The sequence below is a fragment of the Pongo abelii genome, chromosome 17 (genome assembly GCF_028885655.2).
Source record: "Pongo abelii isolate AG06213 chromosome 17, NHGRI_mPonAbe1-v2.0_pri, whole genome shotgun sequence".
NCBI classification, from domain to species: Eukaryota; Metazoa; Chordata; class Mammalia; order Primates; family Hominidae; genus Pongo; species Pongo abelii.
The window spans coordinates 24,697,518-24,722,353 of NC_072002.2; the positions used below are offsets into that span (position 1 = coordinate 24,697,518).

The 24,836-nt window shown below is 44.6% G+C and overlaps 1 long non-coding RNA gene across 1 annotated transcript; it reads right to left on the reverse strand.

The window, feature by feature from the left end:
- Positions 1-779: 779 nt before the first annotated feature.
- Positions 780-21,503, reverse strand: LOC129051672 (uncharacterized). Its single transcript, XR_008516099.2, has 3 exons — positions 21,402-21,503; positions 1,513-1,747; positions 780-903 (listed from the first exon to the last, which is right to left on the reverse strand). It is a non-coding gene; the product is annotated as an uncharacterized LOC129051672 (long non-coding RNA).
- Positions 21,504-24,836: the final 3,333 nt, after the last annotated feature.

Genomic DNA, 24,836 nt, shown 5'->3' on the forward strand with positions numbered 1-24,836 from the left:
GCTCTACTCTGACTTGCTTCTGCACTCAGACTTGGTAGAATCTGCCTTGCCTACAGAGCTGTAAGGTCTTGCAAGTTTGCTCTGCCTACATCCTCACCCATAGACAACTGCCCTCCTCTCCTCCCACTTCCCCTCTTGCTTGCTTGTCTCAGCTCCCTGGCCTCCCTGCTAACCTTGGAAGGGACCAGACAAAGTTCTAGCTCAGCCCATTTGCACTTCTTGTCCCTTCTGCCTATTTCACTTTTTCTTTTTGATGTCAGCATAGCTTATTCTTTCACCTTCTCAGTAAGCAATTTCCTGCCACTCTATTTAAAATTGTATACCACCCTTTACTCCCTACCCTCTTTCCTGCATTTTTCTTTTGAACATAGCAGTTATCACCATCTATCATACTGTAAATATTACATGTCTATCTTGTTAGTTGCCTGTTTCCTACCACATAATGACAAACCTGGCACATATTTATTGAAGGAACAAATAAACTATAATGATCAATTCAACTTCAAGTTGGCTAACTCATCAACAAACATCTGTGGAATCCTTTAAGTGAGAAGGATTTTGGAGAAGTGATTATTATAAGTTGTTATAGTTTAGGTATGTTAGGACTATCACTACTTTCTTATTCTTTCCTCATTTATTAGCAGAGCCAGGTAGGTGCAATTGCTACAAAGTGATTTGATGATGGCCTTTCTTACTTTTTTTAACCTGTTGCCATTAGACCTTCTATATTATTCAGTAGAGATTAGGTTATCCTGCAATAACAAATGCACTTTGAAATTCCCAAAACGTACACAGATTTATTTCTCACCCATGCTACATGTCCAACTTGGGGCAAGGAGTTTTCTGCTCCACATGGCACGCTGGGATCCAGGCTGACAGAGACTCCATCAAGAACATCTTTGACTGAAGAAAGGAAAGAGAGTGCAGACTCAGGTGGAGCCAAAGTGTCCAGATCTGACCAATTAAACAGCAGCCCAAGAGACCTGTGTCACTTCTAGGCTGAAGAAGAAAGTAAACCCCAGTGCAAGGACCTTGTAAAGTGCAGTTTCCCACATGCCCAGAAAAAGAAAAGGAGAAGCAACACTGCTGAGCCCTAGTATTACCCAGCATTCTTCGGGTGTAGAAATTGTTCAGTGCTGCAGCTAAAATTCAGAAGAAAAAACACTGTCTGATCCATTCATGGCACCAAAGTCAAATAGTATGGGAAAAGAATATTAAAAAGAAATTAAGCAAAGATTAAAAATTATCATGGACAAAACTCCAATATCCTTATTGAGTCTAAAACAGTATTTTTCATGTATTCCTTTGTGGTCACTATAAACCAAACTTAGAATATTTTAAGATGTTTTTGTTCTTCATCATCTATTTAGCTTTACTGAGTGTTCTTCTGCTTCTGTAAAATGCCAGCTTCAAGAATGGTCCCCACTTATGTAGGAAATGAGCAAGAGCAGGGGGAACTGTGTTAGAATGCTCCAGGCCCTGTGGGAGGGATAAGGGATGAGGAGCACTCACATGCTGTGTACAACTCAAGCTGCACCGTGACTCTGAGGAGGTGATGTCACTCCTTGCTCAATGGCCCCAAAGAAGAAGGTCGTGCCAGGATTAAAAATTGGGTCTTGAACTCTGAGAGCTCTGTCTCTTCCAGCATAACCCACTAGTACAGAACGCTGACTTTCAAAACCTGGTGAAGCTCAGCCACTCCAGGGAATCAGAGCTCTAACATCAGAGTGGCTGAGCTGGGAGATACCTAAAAAGAACCATCTGAGTCAAATCCTTGTTTTATAGATAGTATTATTAATAATGTTTTCAAGTGCAGATCGGAGCTGGATATTTTTATATACATTAGCAGGGGTGCTTCCAGGTTATAGGTAGATTTAAAATTGTTCTGATTGGCAACTGGTTGAAAGAGTTATTATCAATAGAAAGGAACGTCTGAGCTGCCATAAGAGGTTTCAGAAACCAAAGTTTTATCATGCAGATGAAGCCTCCAGGTAGTAGGCTTCAGAAAGAATAGACTGTAAATTCTTCTTATCAGAGTTAAGATCTGTGTTGATCTTAATGCTGGTCAGCTTGTCTTGAACTCAAAAAGGGAGGAGGGCATAATGAGGCTTGTCTAACACCCTCTTCCTGTCATGACCTGAGCCAGTTTCTCAGGTTAATGTTGGAATGCCCTGGCCAAGAGGAGGGATCCATTCAGAGGATTTGGTGGAGGAACTCAGAATTTTATTTTTGGTTTACAAGGTGCTAGGAGGAAGGGTGAGACTATGTGAGCAGAAGAAGTCATGGAATTTTCAGTAGTCCCTTCACTGAATAACTGAGGAATGGCGGAAATGCTGACACCTGCAAGACAAACCTGAAATTCTGAGGGTGGGCTGGAATCATTATGTGCACTAGAGAAGGCGGCAGAATCTTACACCTGGAATTCTTTAGGGGACAACTCACTTCTATTTTGATATTTGCTGTGGCTTAGAACGTCTGTCCTCCCCCGTCCTTTCAGCCCAGGTTCCAGCACCAAGCCAGTTGAGGTGGTGTATGCAGCTTATGCGACTCATGACAAAAAAAGCAGATGGAGAGACTATGAAATTGACATCTCAGTATTCTTACAAGGACAATCTTTGACAAGAAGACAAAGATCTGGAGGAATTTTTTGAGATGCACCCAGGCATTGCTGCTTAGGTGCACCTCCAGGGGGAGAGAAGGAAGTCAGCGTGTGTGTCCCTTGGCCAGATAGCAAGTAAAGGAGATGGATTGGTGGGCAGGGGCTCTGGCTTAGAGTCCCCACTGGGGTCATGCTGGGGTAGGAGTCTGGAGTGGCCCTTCATGGAGTAAGCACTGGGACCCCAACAGCAGGACTGCGTGTGTGGGTTGCCTGCTCTGCTCCTGAGGGGCTTTCATGCTGGAGCAGGGTCTGCGGTCTGCAGGCAGAAGGAGAGGGCACAGACATGGGCCTTGTATCCACCTGGTTTCCTGGGAACTTGCACATGGCTTTGTTTCTGCCATGCTGCTCTGTGGGTGATGCTTTGTCTTGTTGCGTTAAAGTGTGTGTGCTTGGGTGTTGCTTGAGACTATGTGTGTGTTGGGAGCATCCAGAAGGGGGTAATAAGCAGGACCGAGTCAGTGAGGAAATGCCTCACATGAGGCCCTCAACCCCAGACATCCTTACACACACCTTTAAAACAAACTTGCTATGAATGTAGTTTAGAGTTACAGAAAAGGTGCAAAAGCCAGCCAAACAGTATGCTTGTAACATCCTACCTAACCATAGTAGAATTATTGAGAACAGGATCTTTGCTGTGACACAACGTTGCCTCAACCACAGACCTCATGGCAATTCAGCCATCCCGAGGGGTGTCCTCTGTCCCAGAACCCACTCTGCCTTTAGCTGTTCTTTCTCCTTAGTCCTCTCCAGCCTTCAATATTTAGTCTCTTCCTGTGTTTTTTGATCTTGAAGGATTGTTATCTTTTAGATAAGAGATAACTTCTCTCTTAGCAATTTAACCCTTAGAAATAAATTCTCTCCCAATGAACTAGGACAGAATTCTCTGTTACCATTTAAATTATTTTCTGCTTCTGGATATACATTTCTTTCTCAGTGGGCAGATACTGTTGCCATACACTTCTCTGTTTCCTGCCTCCTGTGGAGGAGTCACATTTTGTTTCAATGCTCAATTTACAAAAGAGAGATACCCGTTCTAGTTCTGGGTTATTCTCTCTCTTTTTTTTTTTTCTCACTGTCCCCCAGGCTGGAGTGCAATGGCATGATCTTGGCTCACTGCAACCTCTGCCTACCAGGTTCAAGCAATTCTCCTGCCTCAGCCTCCCAAGTAGCTGGGATGATTACAGGCATCTACCACCACGCCTAGCTAATTTTTGTATTTTTAGTAGAGAGGGAGTTTTGCCATGTTGGCCAGGCTGGTCTCGAACTCCTGACCTTGTGATCCGCCCACCTCGGCCTCCCAAAGTGCTGGGTGTACAGGCGTGAGCCACTGTGCCTGACCTCTTGGTTACTCTTGACCTTTAAGTGGTGTTGTCTAGTGATTTCTTCTGCAGAATGACAATTTCCTTTTCCACTTTTGAGTGATGCTGTACTCTACTTGATCATTTGTTCTCCCTACTGGCATTTTCTCTGCTGCTTCTCTCTCTCTTTATGGAGGTCCCAGTGATATTGTTGCTCCTTTGAAAGCCCTTTTTTTTTTTTCTCTGCAAGCTTCTAAGATTTTGTCTTTGGCCACCAGCAGGTTTCCTGTTATGGTTCCGGTCATAGTTCTCCTTTTTGTTTGTTCATATTTTTTTGTGAAGCCCACAGGAACTAAGATGTGCTAAGTGCATTTGACCATTATTACCTGAAATTTCAAACATAGGGGACAAGTGTCTTCTCCATGACTTGTCTCTATGGGAATGAGGAAACCCATTGCTGTGAATTTCACAGGGATGTGAGAACGACTGCTCTCCCATTCCCCTCAGAGCGGAGATGGATGAAGGGGTTGATAGGCACAGGCTGGCTTCAAAGGCAGCAGGAGAGGCCCCGGTCCTCTGACTCCTGACTGCACTCCCTGCCCTCTCTGGGGTCCTGTTCTTCTGACAAAAAGAGCAGAGTGTCAGACTGGACTCGTCCACCTGCATGCATACCTTAGTGTGTACTGAGGTTCCAGGCTCAAACTCTTCCCCAGGTGACTGCATAGGAGAGGAGGGGGCTGAAGTCACAGACTGGGAGTTCACTCCTGGTGTGTAGGGAGCAGACTGTGCACAGCTGAAAAGAAGTCATGAGTGCAGGCAGGGCCCAGGAGTGGGGAACAGAATGTATTTTCCTGTCACTCTACTTCACCAGAGCCAAGGAGGGAAAAAAAAACGAGGAGGAGGTGAGGGAAGACTCGCAGCCATGTGTTTCAAGGAGGCGGGAGAACTGACCTCTCAGTGCACATGGAGGATGTCTGACTCTCACAGAGGCCACCTGCACTGGAGCTTGGGTGGCAACAGTCAGGGAGGGCCACCTTTAGGACTCTGAGAGCAGGATACCAAAAAAAAAAAAAAAAAAAAAAAAAAAAAAGAAAGAAAGGAAAATATTTCATTTGAAAGACTGGTGTTTATTACCGAAGAACACTGACAAATCATGTCCTGGGACACATCAGAATTCCACTTTATTTCCTCCTGGCTTGGTCTTGTTTTTATTTTGACCTGGGGCAGTAGGGGAGGGGAGCCATAAGCTTTTCAGAACCAGGGCCTCTAGAAAGCCTTCCTCCAGTCCTGGCGACAGCTGCTGCCAACAGCAAGTGCTGCTTTGAGTCTGCATTTCCAAAGCCCCTCTCAGCTGTCCCCGTGGTTGGCATTTGCAGGAACACAAGTGCCCCTCCCAGCTCCTCAGCAGAATCAACCCCAGCTCACCCACAACACAGCCAGGACGAGGCACAGGGCCTAAAGGCCTCCACAGCCACACGGAGGTGCATCTTGGCCCTTAGCGCTGGGATATGCAAAGCGGGGTCCGCAAGGGGTGTGCCTATGGGGGCCCAGAAAGATCCACCCGCAGGCTTGTTTCACAGGAGAGGGGTGTCTCATAAAAACTACACACCCATCCTAATTGCAACCAATTCTGTTCATTGAAAGTCAGTAAAAAGAGGATATCATAAAAAAGGATACATGTGTACTGTAAATATTTATTTTACCGAAAACACATGTTCGTGGGTTCACTCGCCAGGATTTTGATGGAGTACTGAGGCCTTCTTTTGGCTATGAGTTGCTCACTGAAGTTCTGTGTCTCCTTGCATAAACGGCTCCTATGAATCATTTGTTATTTCCATTTTGATTCCTTTAAAGTGAAGTGTGAAAATAAAGCCATTTGAGAAATAATCAAAATTCCAAAGCTTCTGGAGTTTTATGATATGGTTGTCTCACCTACACTTAATTCAACAGCAATATGCTGAAAGACTTGCCTGTTTGCAGTCTTTTCAAAGCATTCAACTTACGTTTGTTTGTTTTGTTTTGTTTTTTGTTTGTTTGTTTGGGTTTTATTTATTTATTTATTTTTTTAATGGAGTTTCACTCTTGTTGCCCAGGCTGGAGTACAGGGGTGTGATCTCGGCTCACTGCAACCTCCACCTACCAGGTTCAAATGATTCTCCTGCCTCAGTCGCCAAAGTAGCTGGAATTACAGGCACGTGCCACCATGCCTGGCTAATTTTGTATTCTTAGTAGAGACCAGGTTTCACCACGTTGGCCAGGCTGGTCTTGAACTCGTGCCCTCAGGTGATCCACCCACCTTGACCTCCCAAAGTGCTAGGATTACAGGCCTGAGCCACCACGCCTGGCTTGGACTTAGTTTTAAGAGAAACAATAAATATCCTTCTTTTTGTACTCATACTTCATTGGTTTCACATTATTTAATTAGATTATGTAATTGCAGTGACATGTGCAACTGGAATAAACAGGTTGGGAAAAAATATGTCCGATTTGTGGCAAGCATACATCTCTCTCCCGGGGGACACAGAAGAATGTGTGCACCCCAGAGAGCTGCTGCAGAGCTGATGATGTTCAGCTTGTGAGCATTTGTGACTGTCTTCCATGCAAGTACTGTTGCTTGTAAACACAACACATGCATTTCTGTCGCACTGTCGGCTTTCATCAGTTTATGCTGCAGTGACATATAGCTCCAAAGCTTCATTGGCTTACAAGAACAAAGATTTGCTTCTCCTTCACATCAGGCACCCTTCCCATTTGGCTGGAGCTCCATGTCTCCCCCTCATTGTTTCAGAATCCAGGTGAAAGGATCTGTCCCTATCTGGGGCATGCCAGTATCATGGTACAGGAAAAAGGATGTGGAACCATGCAATGGCCCTTACCAGTTCCATGTGGATCTGGCACATGCCTTACCCTCACCTTGTACTAGCCAGAGCAAGTCACATGGTTGAGCCTTTCATCAGGGAGGGGACAATATAATCTCCTGGGGCTGGACGGTGAGGTAGGGTGTGTGGTGGGGCGCTGCAACTCTTGGACAAGCTTGATCTCAAAGGGAGAGGCCATGCAATCCTCTCCCAAAGGAGGCAGTGACTATCTGGAGCAGAGATTACTCTACAACATAGGCTAAGTACAGACCAGTGAACAGAGACTCTATTGTATATGGTATGGCTTAATATGGGTCAATGAACTCAATGGGGTGTTACAGAATGGCTCTTGTTTAAAGGAGATGGCCCTCTGAAATTCCTATAGTTTAGCCTCTCAGAGCCATTGGAAACCTGAAATCTGAAGCTCCATCTACCACAGACTCTTCAAGAGCTGAGCCTAAGAACAGTACATATCATGTGTTCACTAAAAGCTTGTTAAATGAGTGAATGAGTTTGCCCACCTTCATCTTAGAGACAGTCCCAGAACTGGATGGAAGCCACAGAGCTCTTCTTGGAATGAGAGAGAGGACTCTAGGGGACATGTCAGTAAAATGTTGTGGCTCAGGTCACATTCTTGGGAAGAGCATCATCACGGGGCTGAGTTCTGGATGCCAGAGGATATTGGTAGCCCACACTGGACCAGATCCTAGAAGAAGCCAGACCTTGGGAAGAGCTGGAGAGACAGGGAGGGCTCCAGGGGAAATCTGTGATGAACGATTGATGGTCAGCATGGCTTCCCACGGTCTGGGACCAAGCCCCTGAGCCCACAAACAGAGCTTGGGGATAAAAGAGACAGATGAAGGCAGCAGGTCAAGAATCCTCACCACCCTGGGGAATGTGTGTCAATCTTGTCTTATTATTTGAACTGGAAAGAAAGAACTGATCAAATACTTCTAGGAACTCCTTCTGCAGGCTTGACTTTCTTAGCCTTAGGGCACACTCAGGGGCCACAGCAAAACTCCAGCTGCTTCCTCAGGAGTAAATAATCTGTTGTATAGAAAGTGCTCGACAAATATGTGTTCCTCATCTTTCATTGCAGCTTCAAGCACTGATGACCATCTGTTTTAGCCCAAGTTGCCTATAAAACAGAGCGTTATGCAGAAGCTGAAGTGCTAATGCCTTATTAGAGGATGCAAGCCCAGGGAAGCAAGAGTGAGAGGTAAAGAGAGATAAAGGAGGAAGAACCAATGGAAAGGGGTGCATTACCAAGATGGCCACTACTTCATTACAAAAAGAGCTGATAGATCCATCCTGTGGCATGGCTCAGAGAGGCCACAGGAAACATGGCATCTCAGAGCATCATTTAGGAAAGGAAGGGTGAGCAGATTATCTGTGGAATTCCTCCTGGCTCCTGGTGTTATTTTGGACCCTGGCAGCATCCAGGAAATCCAACACCTCCATATGGTTGGCCACTGGGGAAGGTCTGGTTATAGTCAGCAGATCTGGGTTGGAGCGTAATCTGAGCATGGTATTTATCCATAGCAAAATCCCTGTTTAGTGGGTCCCTTTATAATATGCAGGATGGTACCTAGATCAAGTGGTTGTTACGAGGATTAAGTGAAATCAGGAACACAACATCCTTAGCAAAAACCCAAGGACATGGTGAGTGTTCAGTACATGTAGCTGCATTGAACCCCAAGGCACAAGATCTATCATCACTGTGTGTGTGTATGTGTGTGTGTGTGTGTGTGTGTGTTGGCCTGTTTGTGCACATGTAGAGGATGGCAGTGATGAGAAAGAAAGTAGTCAACATCTTACTCAAAGTCTGACACAGTCCACTGAATTGGTCATTCACCTAATTTTCAATATTTTCCGTGTTCTAAGGAAAGTCGTCTAATTGATTGTCTTTATCGTTTTTGAAGTGTAACATTGTATCCTTTCAGGCTGGACATAAAACCATCCGCATCCTAATTCTCTAGTCTTGATTCTAGGGCTATGGACTTGAGGAAGCCTTTCTAAGTACATGTGTTGAGACTGTCTGAGACCTGGCAAACTTCTTGAAGGAAATCCAATTTGCAAGGAAACCATTGCCCAACTGAAGTGAGACCGAACATGATTTGATATTTCCATGAAGAAATTCATTAACGCTGCTTTTCATGATATGACCTTGCTGTGAACACCAAAATGAAGTTTGGGGAAAAGCTCTCTGGCAGGGAGCGTGAGGCTTCTCCTTAGATAGCCTGGAACAGGTATCACCCTGCTGAGGCCTGGTACAGCCGCAATTGTGGAGCTGGCCCCTCATCAGTCACTCCTGAGAATCACCCAGTTCTGTGGGTAGAGAATGGAGCTTTCCCTGTCCACTCACGATGGGAGAATCCACCGGCCCCCAGGTCACGAAGGAGGAAAGTCCGCGGGAACTTCCCTGAGTCCTCAGCCCATCTTAGTCAGTTCCCTTTTGTCTCCAATCTCCAAAATGTACATTGCATTCATCCTCCCAACTCTTTCATTTAAATAGTTCTACGAGGTTATAAATTGAAGAGTTCTTTAGAAACACAGCAGTGCACGCAGGCAGCATTCCGTTCCTAGGATTTGGTGTGGGAACTGTCCATTCCAACCCCTGGAGCACTTTCAGGCAGGAATGAGCCTTGGGGCTACATCCTCTAGAGGTTCACCCTTCCCTGGGTTGATTCCCCATAGATGAGAATCTTGCCTTTACGAGTCTATCAGGGGACACAATTCCATACAAAGCAGTGCAGTCTAGGAGAAGGCAGCGAGCACAGCATGAGTCCTTACCCTCTTTAGACACTTGCATCCTAATGAACCCCTCTGGGCCTCAGTCTCATGCAACTGTTAAAAAATTGAGATAACGATAACTATATTACCTCATGGGGTTGGGGATTAAATGAGCTAAAATTGATGAGCTCCTTATCAGTGTTTGTCATTAATCAGTGTTATGGCCCGGGACTGTCTGAATGCAAGGACAGAGCTTATTGACACTAATTGTACCCATCTTCTACAAGGAGAAGTAGATACCATTTCTATATCTACTTACATACAACAAAGTATAAAGGCCACATAGTAGATTCATGTGTTAATCTCCAACTCCTCACTGAGAAACTATTGATCACCCTTAGCAATCATGGCCAAGAGAATCATTCCGGATCCCATCTTTGTCTTCCAGGACCTGGGGACTTTTTCTTCTTATGTCTGTACCTCATCAGTTAATTCTGACTCCATACAGAATGCGAAAATATCTACTGGCTGCTCTAGGATCCCCTACTGTTAATCATAGAAAGCCAATCGCCAGGTATGAACTTGCAGAAAGCACAATCTTTAGGAACTGAGTGCTCCTTAATGCCTTTTCACAGAAGGAATTATTTCCCTCCAGTTGTCCCTGTGGCTTGTTTGCCATGGTGTCCTCACCTAAGCATTTGAGGAATAAACAAAGTGAATGAAAATGGTGGTTGTCTGATTGTTGTCATGGTTGCACAATACTGCAGCTTCCTAACTCTAGCCAGAGAGTTCTGTGTCCATTTTCTTGGTCTAATACGCACTCTACCAATTTGTGTACTCCATGTGCTATTAGAATGCAAAGGTCCCTTGAAGCTCTAGCAGTCAAGGAACTGTCCCTCCTCCCCTCAATTACACAGCATGAGACCCTTCCTTTGTAATATTATAAAATTGATTCCCCCTTCAGTACATGTACCTAAGAGATTTTCTAATTGGTCCATTCTTGTCCAATATCTACCTCAATGCTGTCCCTACACCAAAGGCTACATTGAAATATTTGTATTTTTCACAAAGCTCATTGTTTAAAAAAAGTATTAAGAAAAAAATAAGAGGGAATGTGATCTTGGAGCCACATCATTACTGTTATTAAATTATCTTCATCCTCTAGCCAGCGAATCAACAACAGAGCCCAAGTCTATGCCTCTCGTGCCAATGACACAGGTCTCTAAGCCACAGCAGAATATAAGTTAGTTTTCAAAGTGGCAATCTGGTTATCTAACCATATCTAAACTCCTTCAAGTCAACAACCCCAGAAAATGATCTAAGCTCTTCAGTACTCTTGATGTTAGTGTGATTGATGCCTTATGTTTGTTTTTTTATATAAACAGAAAAATGCAGCACCTATTAATATAAAACTTATTATGAGTCATCCAGGTTTAGAAGTTAGAGTTCAACTGCTTAGAGATATTTTTCAAATGCCATTGTATGAAAGTATTATCTTACCTTTTACTCCATTTTTAAAAAAGATATTCAGCCAAACACTCATACTCATATCCCCATATGCTTATAAGCAATTACCTACTCAAAAGACTATGATTGTGATTTTTAAAAGTACTGCATTTCTTCCCAAATTTAGATAAAGTAATTTCTTATATGCACAAGTAATTATTTAAAACATGAATTAAAATATAGACAATGTTATACACATACCTATTAAAATTTGTTACTGTAGTAGGCGAACTCAAGGGGTCTGATGTCACAATACCTAGGTTCAATCTTGGCTACATCACTGTTATCAACTAGAATTAAGTTTAGCTGCCTGTAAGAGAGAGTCTCTGAAGAACAAGATAGGAGTTTATTTTTCTTTCAGAGAGAAACCCAAAGGAAGGCAGTTTAAGGCTTCACAAAGTCTTTAACAAGCCAGACCACTTGCCACTCTCCGTGACACTCTCTAAGATCTGACCTTCATCCTAAGGGCAGAAGATGGCTGCTAGAGCCCCAGCTACATCCACATTCCAGGCAGCACAAAGGAGGAAACAGCAAAAAAGGCAAACACCTTCCTTTAGAAAGACTGCCTGGAAGTACCACACAATACTTCCTCCTACAGGTCATTGCCCAAATCTTAGTCATGTGGCCACATTTAGCTGTGAGGGAGGCTGGGAATCACATAATTTTAGCAGGAAACAATATAATTTAATACTTTGGGCAGAACAATAACTCAGTAAGTAAGTAATCTCTGCAAGTAAGATTATATGCTAAGACTTTAGGAAGATGTCTTTGATTACATGGCTCAACACTTTAACTACAGATTGATTTGGAAGAGATGATACTAGATATAATGAACTCTTGGAATCAGTGTATATCCATGAGTGAACTTAATATGGAGCACGTTTTCTGGAAAGCAGTCAGCCTCTTCTGTCTCATCTCTCACTTTATGCTCCAGCCTCACTGGGCTGTTCTGATGTTTTTCAATGCACAGTAGAGTCTCATGCCTCTCCCTTTCTTCATTCACTTCTTCTTTTGAAGATGCACTTCTCCACTCCTAATTTCAACTCTACCTGCCCAAATTCATCTCTTTTTTTAAGACGCAGTTCAAATACTTCCATTTCTGTGAAGACTTTTTGGGCCATATCCATATAAATAAATCTCTCACTCCTTCACACTCAGATTTCATTATATCTAGTTTCATTTCTCATATCACTGTTTTGTGTACCTGTCTTTCTCTTTTATTAGATTTTATACCCCGTGAGGGCAAATACTATCTTACTCATATTTGTGTCCTCAGGATCCTGTACAAAAGATTAGTACGTTGAAGGTGGTTATTAAAAATGCACTGAATGACTAGCACCACATGAATGACTTAGTTCACTTCATGTTGCTGTAAGACAATACCACAGGCTGGGTAATTTATAATAAAAAGAAATTTGTTTCCTATAGTTTGGAGGCTGAGAACTCCAAGGTAAAGGGACTGCATCTGGTGAGGGCCTTCTTGCTGTGTCATAACATGGCAGAAGTCACCCCAGAGAGAGAAGAGTACATGAGAGAAAGCCAAACTGGCTTTTATAACAGATCTCCTCTTGGGATAGCTAACCCATTCCCATGATAACCCATTAATCCATTAACTTATGAATAGAATAATCCATTCATAAGGGCAAAACCCTCATAACCTAATCACCTTTTAAAGTTTCCACCTTGTCCCACTTCTTAATACCATCACAATAGCAATTAAATTCCTATGTGAATTTTGGAGGGAACATTCAAACCACAGCAATGAAATAATGAGGAAAGAGAGTGCATTTATTTACACAGCTAAGATAATTTTTTAATTTCATAAGATCAACTCTCAGATACTGTATATTGACACAACTCCCTGGCATGTAATTGCTACATTTCTACATATTGAATTTTGGTGCAGTTAGCATTACTTTCCTGCTCACAGTTAGTTTTAGTTAATGGATTATCTCATGTGAATAAATATGCCAACCAAAGAGGCAGCAGTGAAGGACAGCCTGAACTTCACAATCATATTTCCACCTCACCATCTCATTCACTAAGTTAGGCTTCTAGCTTTCTATGGTGACAGGCCAATGTAATAACTCTGCCGGTCGAAGAAGCAGTTACTCTTTTACTTATATTGACCACAGGACTTGGAGAATCACAGACTCAGAAAAAAAGTCCCATTTAAATATAGAAAAGGGCAGTAAAGATTTGAAGCCTCAAAGGCTACTCAAATAAGAACAAAGAAATGTGTCCAGGTTTAATTTCTAGCACTAGGTATTCTGAAGGAAAACCTAAGAATCTGAGAAAGAAACCTAAGAAGGCAGACTAAAATAGGAATAAATATAGTAAAACAAATTGCAAGATTTGTATACTCATTTGTACATCACTGAAAGCAATTAAAGAAAACTTAAATAACTGGAAAGACATCTTTCCATGGATCTTTCCATGGATTGAAACAATATTGTTAAAATGGCAGTATTCATCAAAGGGATCCACAGATTCAACAAGTCTCTATCAAAATACCAGCTGCTTTGTTTTTCTTTTGCAAAAATTGACAAATTCTAATTTTATAATACTAAAATTTATATGAAAATGTGAAGAAACCCAAATAGTCAAGGTAATTTGATGGGGAAAAGGGGATAACAAACTTAGAAGATACATACTTCTTGATTTCAAAACTTAATCCAAAGCTACAGTAATCAAGACTTGTGATATTGGTATAATGATAGACATATAGATCAATGGAATAGAATTGAGAGTTCAGAAAGATACCCTTACATTTATGGTCAGTTCATTTTTGACAATTCCATTAAATGAGATGACTCAATGGAAAAAGAATAGCCTTTATAACAACCCATGCTGGGACAAGTGGATATTGACATGCAAAAAAATGAAATTGAACCCCCAGTTTACACCATGTATAAAAATTAACTCAAAATGGATTATAGGCCTAAATTTAAAAGCTAAAATAAAAAACTTTTAGAAGAAAACATAGGAGTAAATTTTAATGCGCTTCAATTAGTGCCAAATTGCAAAAGGGAATTGAAAAAGCAGTACTGTTCGGGGAGAGGGTTTGTGACAGAAAGAAGTCACCAACCCTCTAGGTGTCAGTTATATGGGTGTTTTCATGTGTGAAAACTCGTCAGGTTGTACATTTATGAACTGGTCACTTTTCTTTATTATATCTCAAAAAGTTCACTTTAAAAAAACAAAGAAGGCATGCTACTACCTCAGATTTTTGCAGGACATTACTTTCTAGCAAGCAAATGGACATGTGAGTTTAATGTACCCAAGCTCAAGAGAAGCACCAGGCCACAGCCACTTGGGAAGATAAAGACTTCAAAGTACGAGTGGAGCAGAGGCTGCTGGGCAGGTGATCTTCAGGGACAGGAAACGGGAGGCAGTTCGAGGCCTCAGCACCAGGCTTTGGGGCCTGAGAGCCCTGACCCATCCAACTGGGGGCTGTACATGATCAGAACAAAGGACCAGAATCAGGCTTCCCATAGGTTCTCTGCAAAATTACAAGTGCCAGGAAGGCAGGACCTGAGTTTTGTTCACCATTGCATCTGTAGTGCCTGTTCACAGTGGCTGCATCATAAATAAATTTTCATTCAATGTATTCCAAATTCACAACACAGGTACTTTCTCCTTTCCTGTACTTTCTCATGGAAGAGGGAAGTGTGCTGTTCATGACATATGCTCATTGTGTGCCCCATCTGTTCCCCACGGTTCAGGGCAGGATGGAGGCCCTGGAAGGCATTCAGGGTTACTTTTGCCTCTTGCGTGGAAAAGTGACTTTGTGTGCCCAGCCAGATGTTGCTTATGCAACACGCTCACACGATATGAAATGACAAGCCATGTGAAAGACACTAGACACAGAGGACATCAAACATTGCAAAATTAGTCCTTCTCATGTGCTTTGCCAAATTAGTCATGGACCATTTGTTGTAGGAATGAATCATGAGCACCAGCTCACACAAGCAGAACCCCTAGTCCTCTTTCCTTGGGTATCTGTGGTTCCGCATGAATTTCAAAGTTTGGGTACTGGGCCCAGGGAGCCTGGGGGCTCCTTCCTGCTGGTTTTCCCTGGAACTTGCCGCTGTGTGGAGAGCTCCCTGGGGACAGACAGCACAATCTGTGCTGGTCAAGCTGTTATATAAGAGTTGTTACTACAAGTTCACAGCAGCTTAAATGGGTCTTTCCTATGGATTTTAAGACTTTAAGAAACTAGAGCTTTGGGACTTGGACCTCTTTTTATTATTTCTGTCTCATTGCATGGATTAGTCTTCATTTCCTCCCTGAAGCTATTTGCATTCCTAACTGAGCAACAGAGACTCATGAAAACTGGACTTTCTCATTTTAATTAACTTCCCAAAAGGTCAGTCCAGTGGTCAGAGCAGAGCAGAGGTGGGAGAACACTGAGTATCAGCCATGACTTTCCTGTTGGTGCACATGTGAGCTGGGCCAAGTCATTTCCCTTCTCTGTAGCAGGCACCCTCAACCCTAGAAGATGAACAGGACCCACTCTCCACTCTCCCTGTCAATTCTAGCCCTGTGACCTTAAAGGACCCTGTAACCTGTCAGAATCCAAGCGATCAGACTCCAAACCTAAAGAGACTGAAGTTATGAGCTATGCTCAAATATTTGTAACAAAACATAGAACTATGCTTCATTTGCCTCAGAGGGAAGAACCAGAATGATTTGGTAGAAGCTACTCAGACAAAGATTTGGGCCAAACAAAAAAAAAGCTTTGCCTGAAAATAGACCTGCAAATAAGCCAATTTGACCTAGGAAACAGTGCATTCCTCATTAGAAGATGCATACAAGGAGACCCTCAGGCATACAAAGAGATCTCATCAGAGATACCACACTGGGCTTTAGGGGACAGCAGGAGTCTGGAACTGGGTTTGAATCTTGGCTCTGATGCTTACACAAGCATGCGACCCCAGACAAGTCCTTCAACCTCTCTAATACTCAAGTATCTAGTATATCAAGTCAAAATGATGATAATCTTTATCTCAGGGGTTGTTGTAGGGGTCAAGTGAGATAGAGCACATGGAATGCTTAGTACTTGGTGCAGCAGAGAGAACATAGTGAGAGTTCAGTCAGTTCTACTTGTCCACACTACCATTTATATGTGAATTGGAAGGGGAGCCTCTAGCATCCTTTCTGGGGCTGAAAGAACATGTTGCTCTGCCTACATGGCTGGAAGGCTGAGAGTGGGTCTGCAGTGGGTGTAAAAGGATGGTGTGAAGGTAGGCAGGGTCAGATCATAAGGGACCACAGGCTTATTAAGGACTCCGTCTTTCCCTAAGAAGCCACAAGGAGCCCTAGAAGACTTTAAAGATGAAGATGGGCATGATCAGCTGAGTCTTTGGAAGGTCTGCTCTGATTGCCTTGTGGAGACAGAATTAGAAGACACAAGATAGATGCAGAGAGAGAACAGATGACACTCACCTCAGTGGTTTAGGTAGGGAAAGATCAGTGGGGCTGCAGAAGTAGAGAGAAATGGGCAGATCTTAGAGACACTTAGAAGGAAAGTGGAGACTTTCTGGCATGTGCAATTGGATGTTGGTGATGTCATTCAATAGCAAACACTAGAAGAGGTCTAGGCTGGCCATAGGGGAGAGGGGAGAGAATGGTGAATTTTGGTTATATCGAGTTGCAGGTGGCTACAGTGTTGATGTCAGATGGGATCCACGCATCTCAAATGTAAGTGAGAGGCCCGGTGGAGGTCTGAGTCACTGAAGGGGGGCATAAACTGGTGGTCTCAGGGAGATAACATAGACTAAGATATTCTTCAACAGGAAGTTAATGCTTGAGAGGAAGGGAAGAGTCAACAGAGGAGACTAAGACACAGCCAGAGAGATGAGAAGAACTGAGGGAGGCTGGAATCCAGAAGACCAGAGAAGAGCACGTCAACTATTAGTCAATAGTTGTGTCAATTCCTGCTGAGAGGTCAAATAAAATAATGGCCTGTGGAATTTAGTGCTCTTGGCCTTCACCAAGGCACTTTCAGCAGAATGATGGGGTGACAGGTGGACTGGAGGGATCTGGGAGAAGGGGAGATGAGAAAAGGCAGACAGTGGGCAGATGCACAACTCCTTCAAGAAACTGGCCCTGATCTGTGGGAGTTGCACTTTTTGCTTGGAGGGGAAAGTCTCATCAATGAGTTTGGTTGGTTGGTTGGCTGGTTGGTTGGTTGGTTGGTTTTAAGAAGGGAAGGCTTAAACCTTTGCTAATCTAATGGGAAGAACTTGGTCATCAGGGAGCTATTCTGAGGCGAAGGAGCCAGGCGGTTTTTGTCGGGGCTAGTGGAGTTCCCCCAGCCCTCCACCTTGGCTCTGCCTGGCACCCCTTCCCCAACCACCACTGCCCATCATGGGGGTCTGCCCTCAAGCATGTTTGCAGTTGAGGTGGGAGTTGCACAATGGACTGAGTACTGGGGCTTCTGAGTATCTTTGTGTTTTTTTTCAACAAAAGCCATGTTGTTTTTCCATGAAACATCATTTGTTTGTGAGAAAGAATATGTCAGTTGCAAGCCCACTTTGTTTGATATTGACAGAAACATGGTGTAAGACTCAAAAACCAAAAATGATCAAACTACAAGTAAACTAAGCATCTCCTGGCCCAGCCACCTCGTCCCCAAGGAGAGAGCAGGACTTGTGGTCCAAAAAACCCAGCTGAGCCCTGACTCATCACTCACTGGCTGGATGGTCTTGGCCAAAGGGTGCATTAGGTTCTATTCCTTCATTTATTAAATAACCATAGCAGATGCCTGCATTAGAACACACAATACACTCATCTCAGGGATACTGAGATGAGTAAAACCAGCAGCTGTCACAGCTTTGACTCCTCTTCTCCAAATGAGCTCCATGGTCCTTGTACCATCTGCCCTTAGTGAGGACCAAAAAAAGCAGGAGTGCTTTAGCTCATAAGGCACTGTACATGTGACAGCTAGCCCCATCTTTACGAGTCGCTTAGAAGATCTTACCCTGCTTTCAATAAGTACACAGTCAGACTGGAAGATGAGGTGTGTACACATTAAAACAAACAAACAAAACAACTAACAAATAGGCAATGCACAGCAAATGCAAAATGAGTAGAAACTTTCCAGGTACAAAAAGTCCAAAACAGTGAAGGGAGATTACTGTGTTTTGGAGAAAATGGCGAATTCCAAGGTCTCAAAATAGAATGTGGTGAAAAGAAGGAGAGGAGAAAACTCAGAGAGGGAGAATGGTGAAGGCAAGACCATGGATATAAAAGGGTAATATTTCTAGTATCCAAAATTAGCAGAGTCATATTCAAATCCTTGCCCATTTCCGTCTATGAAGAGTCCCTTGAAGCCACCTGGGCTGTTGCTAACTATCTCAGTGGGCTTTTTATTTCACCTTCCTGAACCCAAGATGCTGTTCACTGTGGCCACCTCATTCCCGGGTTTCAGGGCCTGGAGAACAACAAGAACCAGTTGCACTTACAGTTTCCAGTGTTTTGCCTTAGACTTAGATGTTTTCCTGTTGCAAACACACACAACATTTTAGAATCACAAGATCCTAGAAGGGACTTAGGAGTAAGAAGATCTTGGTTCCAGTCAATGATCTGCCTCTTAACAGCATGCTGCCTGGGTGAACCACTCAAGCCTCTGAGCCCCTCTCCTCACTGGGACATGGAGATACTGATGCCAGCCCCACCACCTGCTTCCCAGGGTCCCCGTGAACATGAACCGATCTGCACAAGAAATGAACGCAACATAGATATTATTATTAGCTAGTTCACTGATTTTCAGACTCTCCTGATCCCTGGGGTGCCTTGTGGGCCATCTCAGAGGTGAAGGAGCCAAACGGTTGAGCTGTCCTACAGCCCACAACCCCAGAAGCTGAGCTTTGATCTGCTGTCCATAAGGGTTCTCTATTTATGTGTTGAATGAGGTTTAGCCTAAAGCTGCCTCCCTACATATTTTAAGTTCGATCCAAAGGTTTCTCTGTGCACAGTGAAAAGCAACCTAACTGGAAAGGTAAATAGATGTAACCTACTCTGTGCCAATCATCGAGTTTCAGCCAATCAGATGTGGCCAACTGTGCAAACTGTGTTCAAATCAGGCAAACGCGGAGCTGTAACCAATATGGCTGTTTCTGCACCTCCCCGTTTTCTGCACCTCACTTTCCTTTTTCTGGCATATATCCTCTTCAACCATGTGGCAGTGCTGGAGTCGTTCTGAACCTATTCCAACTGGGGGAGCTGCCTAATTTACAAATCATTCCTTGTCCAATTAAGCTTTGTTAAATTTATTTATCTAAATTTAATTTTCTTTTTTTTTTCTTTTTTTTTTTTGTGTGTGACAGGTTCAGTGAGAACCTGTTGCCCAGGCTGGAGTGCAGTGACAGGATCATAGCTCACTGCAGCCTGTACCTCCTGGGCTCAGGTGATCCTCCCACCTCACACCTCAGTCTCCTGAGAAACCTCAGGTTCCTATCACCATGCCTGGCTAATTTTTATACTTTTTGTAAAGATGGGGTTTCGTCATGTTGCCCAGGCTGGTCTCGAACTCCTGGGTTCAAGTGATCCTCCTGCCTTGGCCTCCCAAAGTGCTGGGATGACAGGTGTGAAATTTTTTCTTTGTACATATGAAACGTGTTTTCTTTTAACAGATGAAACACTTAACATTTATAATTCATTTTAAAGAATCTCCTTCACTTAAAGGAGTGTTTTTAAAAATCACTGATAATATTTCATCTTCTCATTTTACAGACAGGAAAACTGAGGCCCAGAAAGGTTAAGCCATCTGCCCCAGGGACACACAATGGCAGAGCTGCAGAGGCTATTTCTGATATTCTTGCTTCAGTGCTCTGTCCACTCCTTTGTTGTTGGTCAGGCAGATGCTGGAATGTTCCATGCATATAACCAAGAGAAAACAACTCAAGTCCCTACCCTGCAGTGTAGATACGCCCCTTGCAAAGGAAGAGCAATGAGGTTTGCAAACCACAGTTTGCCTCCAGGACTGTGGAGTGAGTCTGGAAGGCATGGGGGTGGTGCTTCGGGGCTCACATGGTGGCCATGTGGGGAAGCCTGGACAGACACATGGCAAGGACACACTGTCCATCACGCCAGCTCCCATCTCCACGGTGCACACACCAGCTGCCTCGCAAACAAACTGCACAAATAACCCCCTCCCCACACCATCTCTTGCATACTTCAGGCCTTGATTCAAGCAGATGTGTTTCCTCTTTTAAAAATAAAAGAGGCATTAATTTTCACCAGCCTTCTCCTTCCCCTCCTCCATCCCCCAAGGACTCAAATTCCTCCTTCTGGCAAACTCGGCTCCCCTCGGTTCAAAACTACAGTTCAAACTCCAGATTATCATTTGGTAGAACATTTGGAAAATCACCTCATTCAGAAACAATTAAGGTTTTATAAGATAATGTGTGTTGTTGAAAACATCCCATTATTTTTAAGTAGGGAAAATTCCAGAAATTCTATTTATTCATCTCTCCTATCTGATAGTTCTTGTTTTCTATGTGAGGAAAAGTCTTCTTGGAATGTTTAAGAGAAAATATGCATGAGAAATATGTCAAGTCATTGCATGGATATCTACCAATGTCTGAGGAATGGCCCTTGACCTAGAGTTGCTTCCAAGTTTGTTGGTAAGCTATGGTACAATACAAAGCTGGATATTTCTGTAAGTCTTTCATGCATGTACATTATACGTATGTGTATGTGTCTGTGCATTTGGTGTGTGCATGTGCATACGTATATGTGAGCATACTTGCATATGCATGTATATGTATGTATATGTGTGTGAGTGTGCGTGTGTGGACATGCATGCGTGTGTGTGTGTGTACCATGTGTATACCATAAGTTCTGATTGCTGCTAAGGACCAGAGGCAGTCACTGGCTAGAACAGAAGGAAGAGTGTGGCCCTGGGAGGCAATGGCACCTGGGGGTAGATGGGGAAGTACAGACAAGAGTGACCCTTGACAAGGAAATAAGTGAACTGAGGCACAAAGGCAGGAGGACCAAGAGGCTGCAGGATCCAGGGGAGACCACAGGTGAATTAATCTACAACAGATTCCTGCATCCAAACCGGAACTAGGGCTTTGGCTAACGTCAGCCATAGGCTGAATAGTAGAAAAACATTGAGAATCACAGCTACACACAGGGGACTGGCATTACCAGAGAGCCTGTCTTCACTGCCCGGTAACATGCACATGATTTACTACCTATGCGGATGAGGCAGGGCCCACTGCTGCCACCTTCAAAGTTCCCAAAAAGAGCCCCCACTCTCCAGTCATGTGAGGTGGGACTGCATCAGCTGAATAGGCCCAGGCTGATCTCATTTAAATAATGATATGATTGTACCTCCCATTCTGCAGAGGAAGAAGCGAGGCTCGGAGAGGGGAAATAACTTGAGTCCGAGGTCACTCAGCTATAACAGATACTGAAGCAAGCTCCTGTAGCCCTGTTCTGTGTTCTGTGATCTGTGTTCTGTGTTCCGTGTTCTGTGTTCTCCCTCTGCCCCAGGTCAGTGCCCATCCAGCCCTCAGCACAGCCTGGAACACCAGTGTCAGCTCTTAGTAGTGTCTCTTGGCTAAAGCGAACCCCAGAGGTGCACCACAGGTAGCTCATTTTTATAAGTTCTGTAAATACCCTCTCCATTGTCTGAATATATATGGGTTTGAAAGATTTTAATTCCATGAGTACATGTTGCATTCTCTGGAACATTTCTTCACAGCATGATATGCTGGAGCTCCAGAGAAAGGGTAGGGATCAGGCCTCGGGGCCTCTGTTTCCTCCTCCTCTAGTGAGTGGTGTGCTAAGGAGGCAAACAGAGATGGAGGGAGTAGAGTGGGCAGAGTGGATGGTGTGGAGGATCACCCACCGAAAGAACCGAGGTTCAGGCAGGGCCAGGAACTCTGCATACCAGTGCCGTGCTGACCAGTGCACCCTGAGGGTCACTGCAGAAACACACAGCAGGGCGCCCTGGGGAGTGAGGCCGGGTCTTTCTCAGGAAACAGTAGGCCCCGGAGCCACAGGTTGTTTCCTGGGAACCCGCCCCTAAGTGGACTGCCCTTCGCTCCTGCCAGGCCTCGCTCCCTGACAGGTGGATTGCTGTAAAGAAACACTTATTAGAAATGAGGGTGAAAATCCACTAAGGAGTATCAGGGCTGCTTCCCCCTCACAGGCCTCCAGCACGCACAGAAAGTAAAGGTCTGATGCTTGGCCACTGCCAAAGGTGATCAAGTGGGACCAGGTGTCCAGAGGCCTCCTAGAACAGCTTCCGGAGGGAGAGAAGGAGGAAGGAGGGATGGGGCAGCCCCTGCCCAGCAGGGCATCTCAGCCCAACCATAAGGACTTGCCTTTTCTTACCTTTTAATCTTAAAGATCCTTGAAAGAGATTTTCAATTTTCCTTCCTCAACCCAACAGACATGGAATGACAGTCTGAAGCTGCTTGAATTAAAAAAAAAAAAAAAGACATGGGAAGTGGTGTGGGGGTAGGGAGGTGCCAGGCACAGCCAGCTGCCTCAGTAGCTCCTTTGTTCTGCAAGGAGCCTCAGGGGTTGCAAAGGGCCCCACATCACTGAGGGCCCAGGCTGAGACAGAGACAGAACCCCCACACACCATGGCACTGGCTGTGCACAGCCGCCCTCCTTTGATCACAGGTGTGTGCTCTGACTGTCATTCCACTTCAGTGACCATACAGAGCCTCTCTAGGAAGGGGACTCGACTCAGGGACTGTGACAAAGGACTGAGTGTCAGAGCCAGCTTTGTGGACCAACACCGAAGGGATCCTCTTTCTCATTGGGAGGATTGCTTTCCTTTGCCATTCATAAGGATGATAAAGACGCGCATGGTTGAAAGGACGCATGTGGAGCTCTGAGATGGGACTCACCGTGGGGGCCCGCTGGCTGGTGCTAGGAGGGCATTGGGAGCTCCAGTGCATTTGGATGCTCTTCAGCTGGGCACATCATTACTTCTTTTTTTTTAAATTTTTTTGAGACGGAGTCTCGCTCTTGTCACCCAGGCTGGAGTGCAGTGGTGCAATCTCAGCTCACTGCAATCTCCGCCTCCTGGGTTCAAGCGATTCTCCTGCCTCAGCCTCCTGAATAGCTGGGATTACAGCTGCCCGCCACCACGCGCAGCTAATTTTTTTGTGTATTTTTAGTAGAGACAGGGTTTCAGCATGTTGGCCACGTTGGTCTCAAACTCCTGACCTCAGGTAGTCCACCCGCCTCGGCCTCCTAAAGTGCTGGGATTACAGGCATGAGTCACCACGCCCGGCCACATCATGACTTCTGAAACTGTTCCGGAAGAGAAGGCTCAAGTGGTCTGTTCATTACTCAGAATTATGTCTGGAGCAAATAACAGAACCCCCCCCGCCGCCGGCCCCACGCCTCCAAGTAACTGTGACTTAAAATGGAGAGAGGTGGACATCTTTGATGTTTACAACCTAGTATTCTGTGAGAGTTGGGGCCCCTGGCTCCCTTCAGCTCACACTTCCCCATCCCTGGGGCACGGTGGTCACCCTGAGCTCAGGATGGTGTCAGCAGCAGGAGACAGGAGTGCATGGAGGTGGGGCACAGGCAGGCGCTGGTTGTCTCCTAAGGAAAACACCCCGCAACTGCCCGCAACTCTTCTGCTTAAATATATTATTGACTGGAACTCAGTTTCATGACTTCAGCTACCTTCAAGAGAGGCTACAAAACACAGTCGTTATTTTATTTTGAGACCCATGGTTCCGGCTAAAATATCTAGCACCCTGGAAGAAATGGAGAAATACTAGCAAGCCTCATCACGGCCTCCTTCACCAGAAGTTTATGCTTGTCACTAATCCTGTCCACAAATAGAGCATCCTGCATGGCTGCTGAGTTTCTTATCTCTACCAGAATTGTCTTCCTAAAGCAATTGACTCATGTTCCTCCATGCTTTGAACCCTTCTGTGACTCTCCACTTTGGGAAGGAAGAATTGGAAGTTCCTATCCTGCCTCACAATGGCACAGAAGATTCAGATTGTGTGTTGAAGCTGCCCCACTTCCCCAAGCCACACTCACCCATTTCCTTCTCAGCGAGGCTCCGGCATTTTGCACCTACCGCCACCGTGACTCTCATGAGATTATATCATGTTGTTAAATTCCAGGACAAGTGGCTACTTGAACAAAATACAGACTCACAAGTAAGAAAGACACTGGCTGCCTTGGCTATAAGACTACTGCATCTTGGAGCTAGATTGTTGCAGCTGACCCTGGACCAACAACGTCCCCCTCCCCTCTTCCCAGCAACCTACTGCCCTTGTATTACCTTGCTCTCTGGAAGGCAAAGTGGGTGAATTACACAGGCGGCAGGTGGCTAAGTCCTGTGTGCACAGTGTTAATGGATCTGGCAGGTTGATACAGCAGATGCCTGCATAGCCTGGGGACCAGGAAAAAGGAGTTTGCACCCTGACAGTTAGGAAACCATGGTCATCCTGATGAGACAAAAGAGGAGGGTCCATGTTTTCAGAAAAGGGGCATTTCTGGCAATTGTGTAGCTTTACTTCTGCATGAATTAGTGTTCTAAAAGCAGATTTTGTCCTTCAGATGCCAAAGAACACGGAAGAAAGGACCTCATAGTATAGACCAGAGAGTTCAGACAGGGCATTTATTCCATAAGCACCGCAGGTCAGTCGTGGTCCTTTCTCTTCTGATGACAAGGTGAGCGTGTCACCTAGTGCCCCACGTTATTCCCAGAACACGTTCCTTCCATGAGGCTGACTTGGGTTGCCGCAGGTTCTGCAGCAAGTGTTTACACTGCTGCTG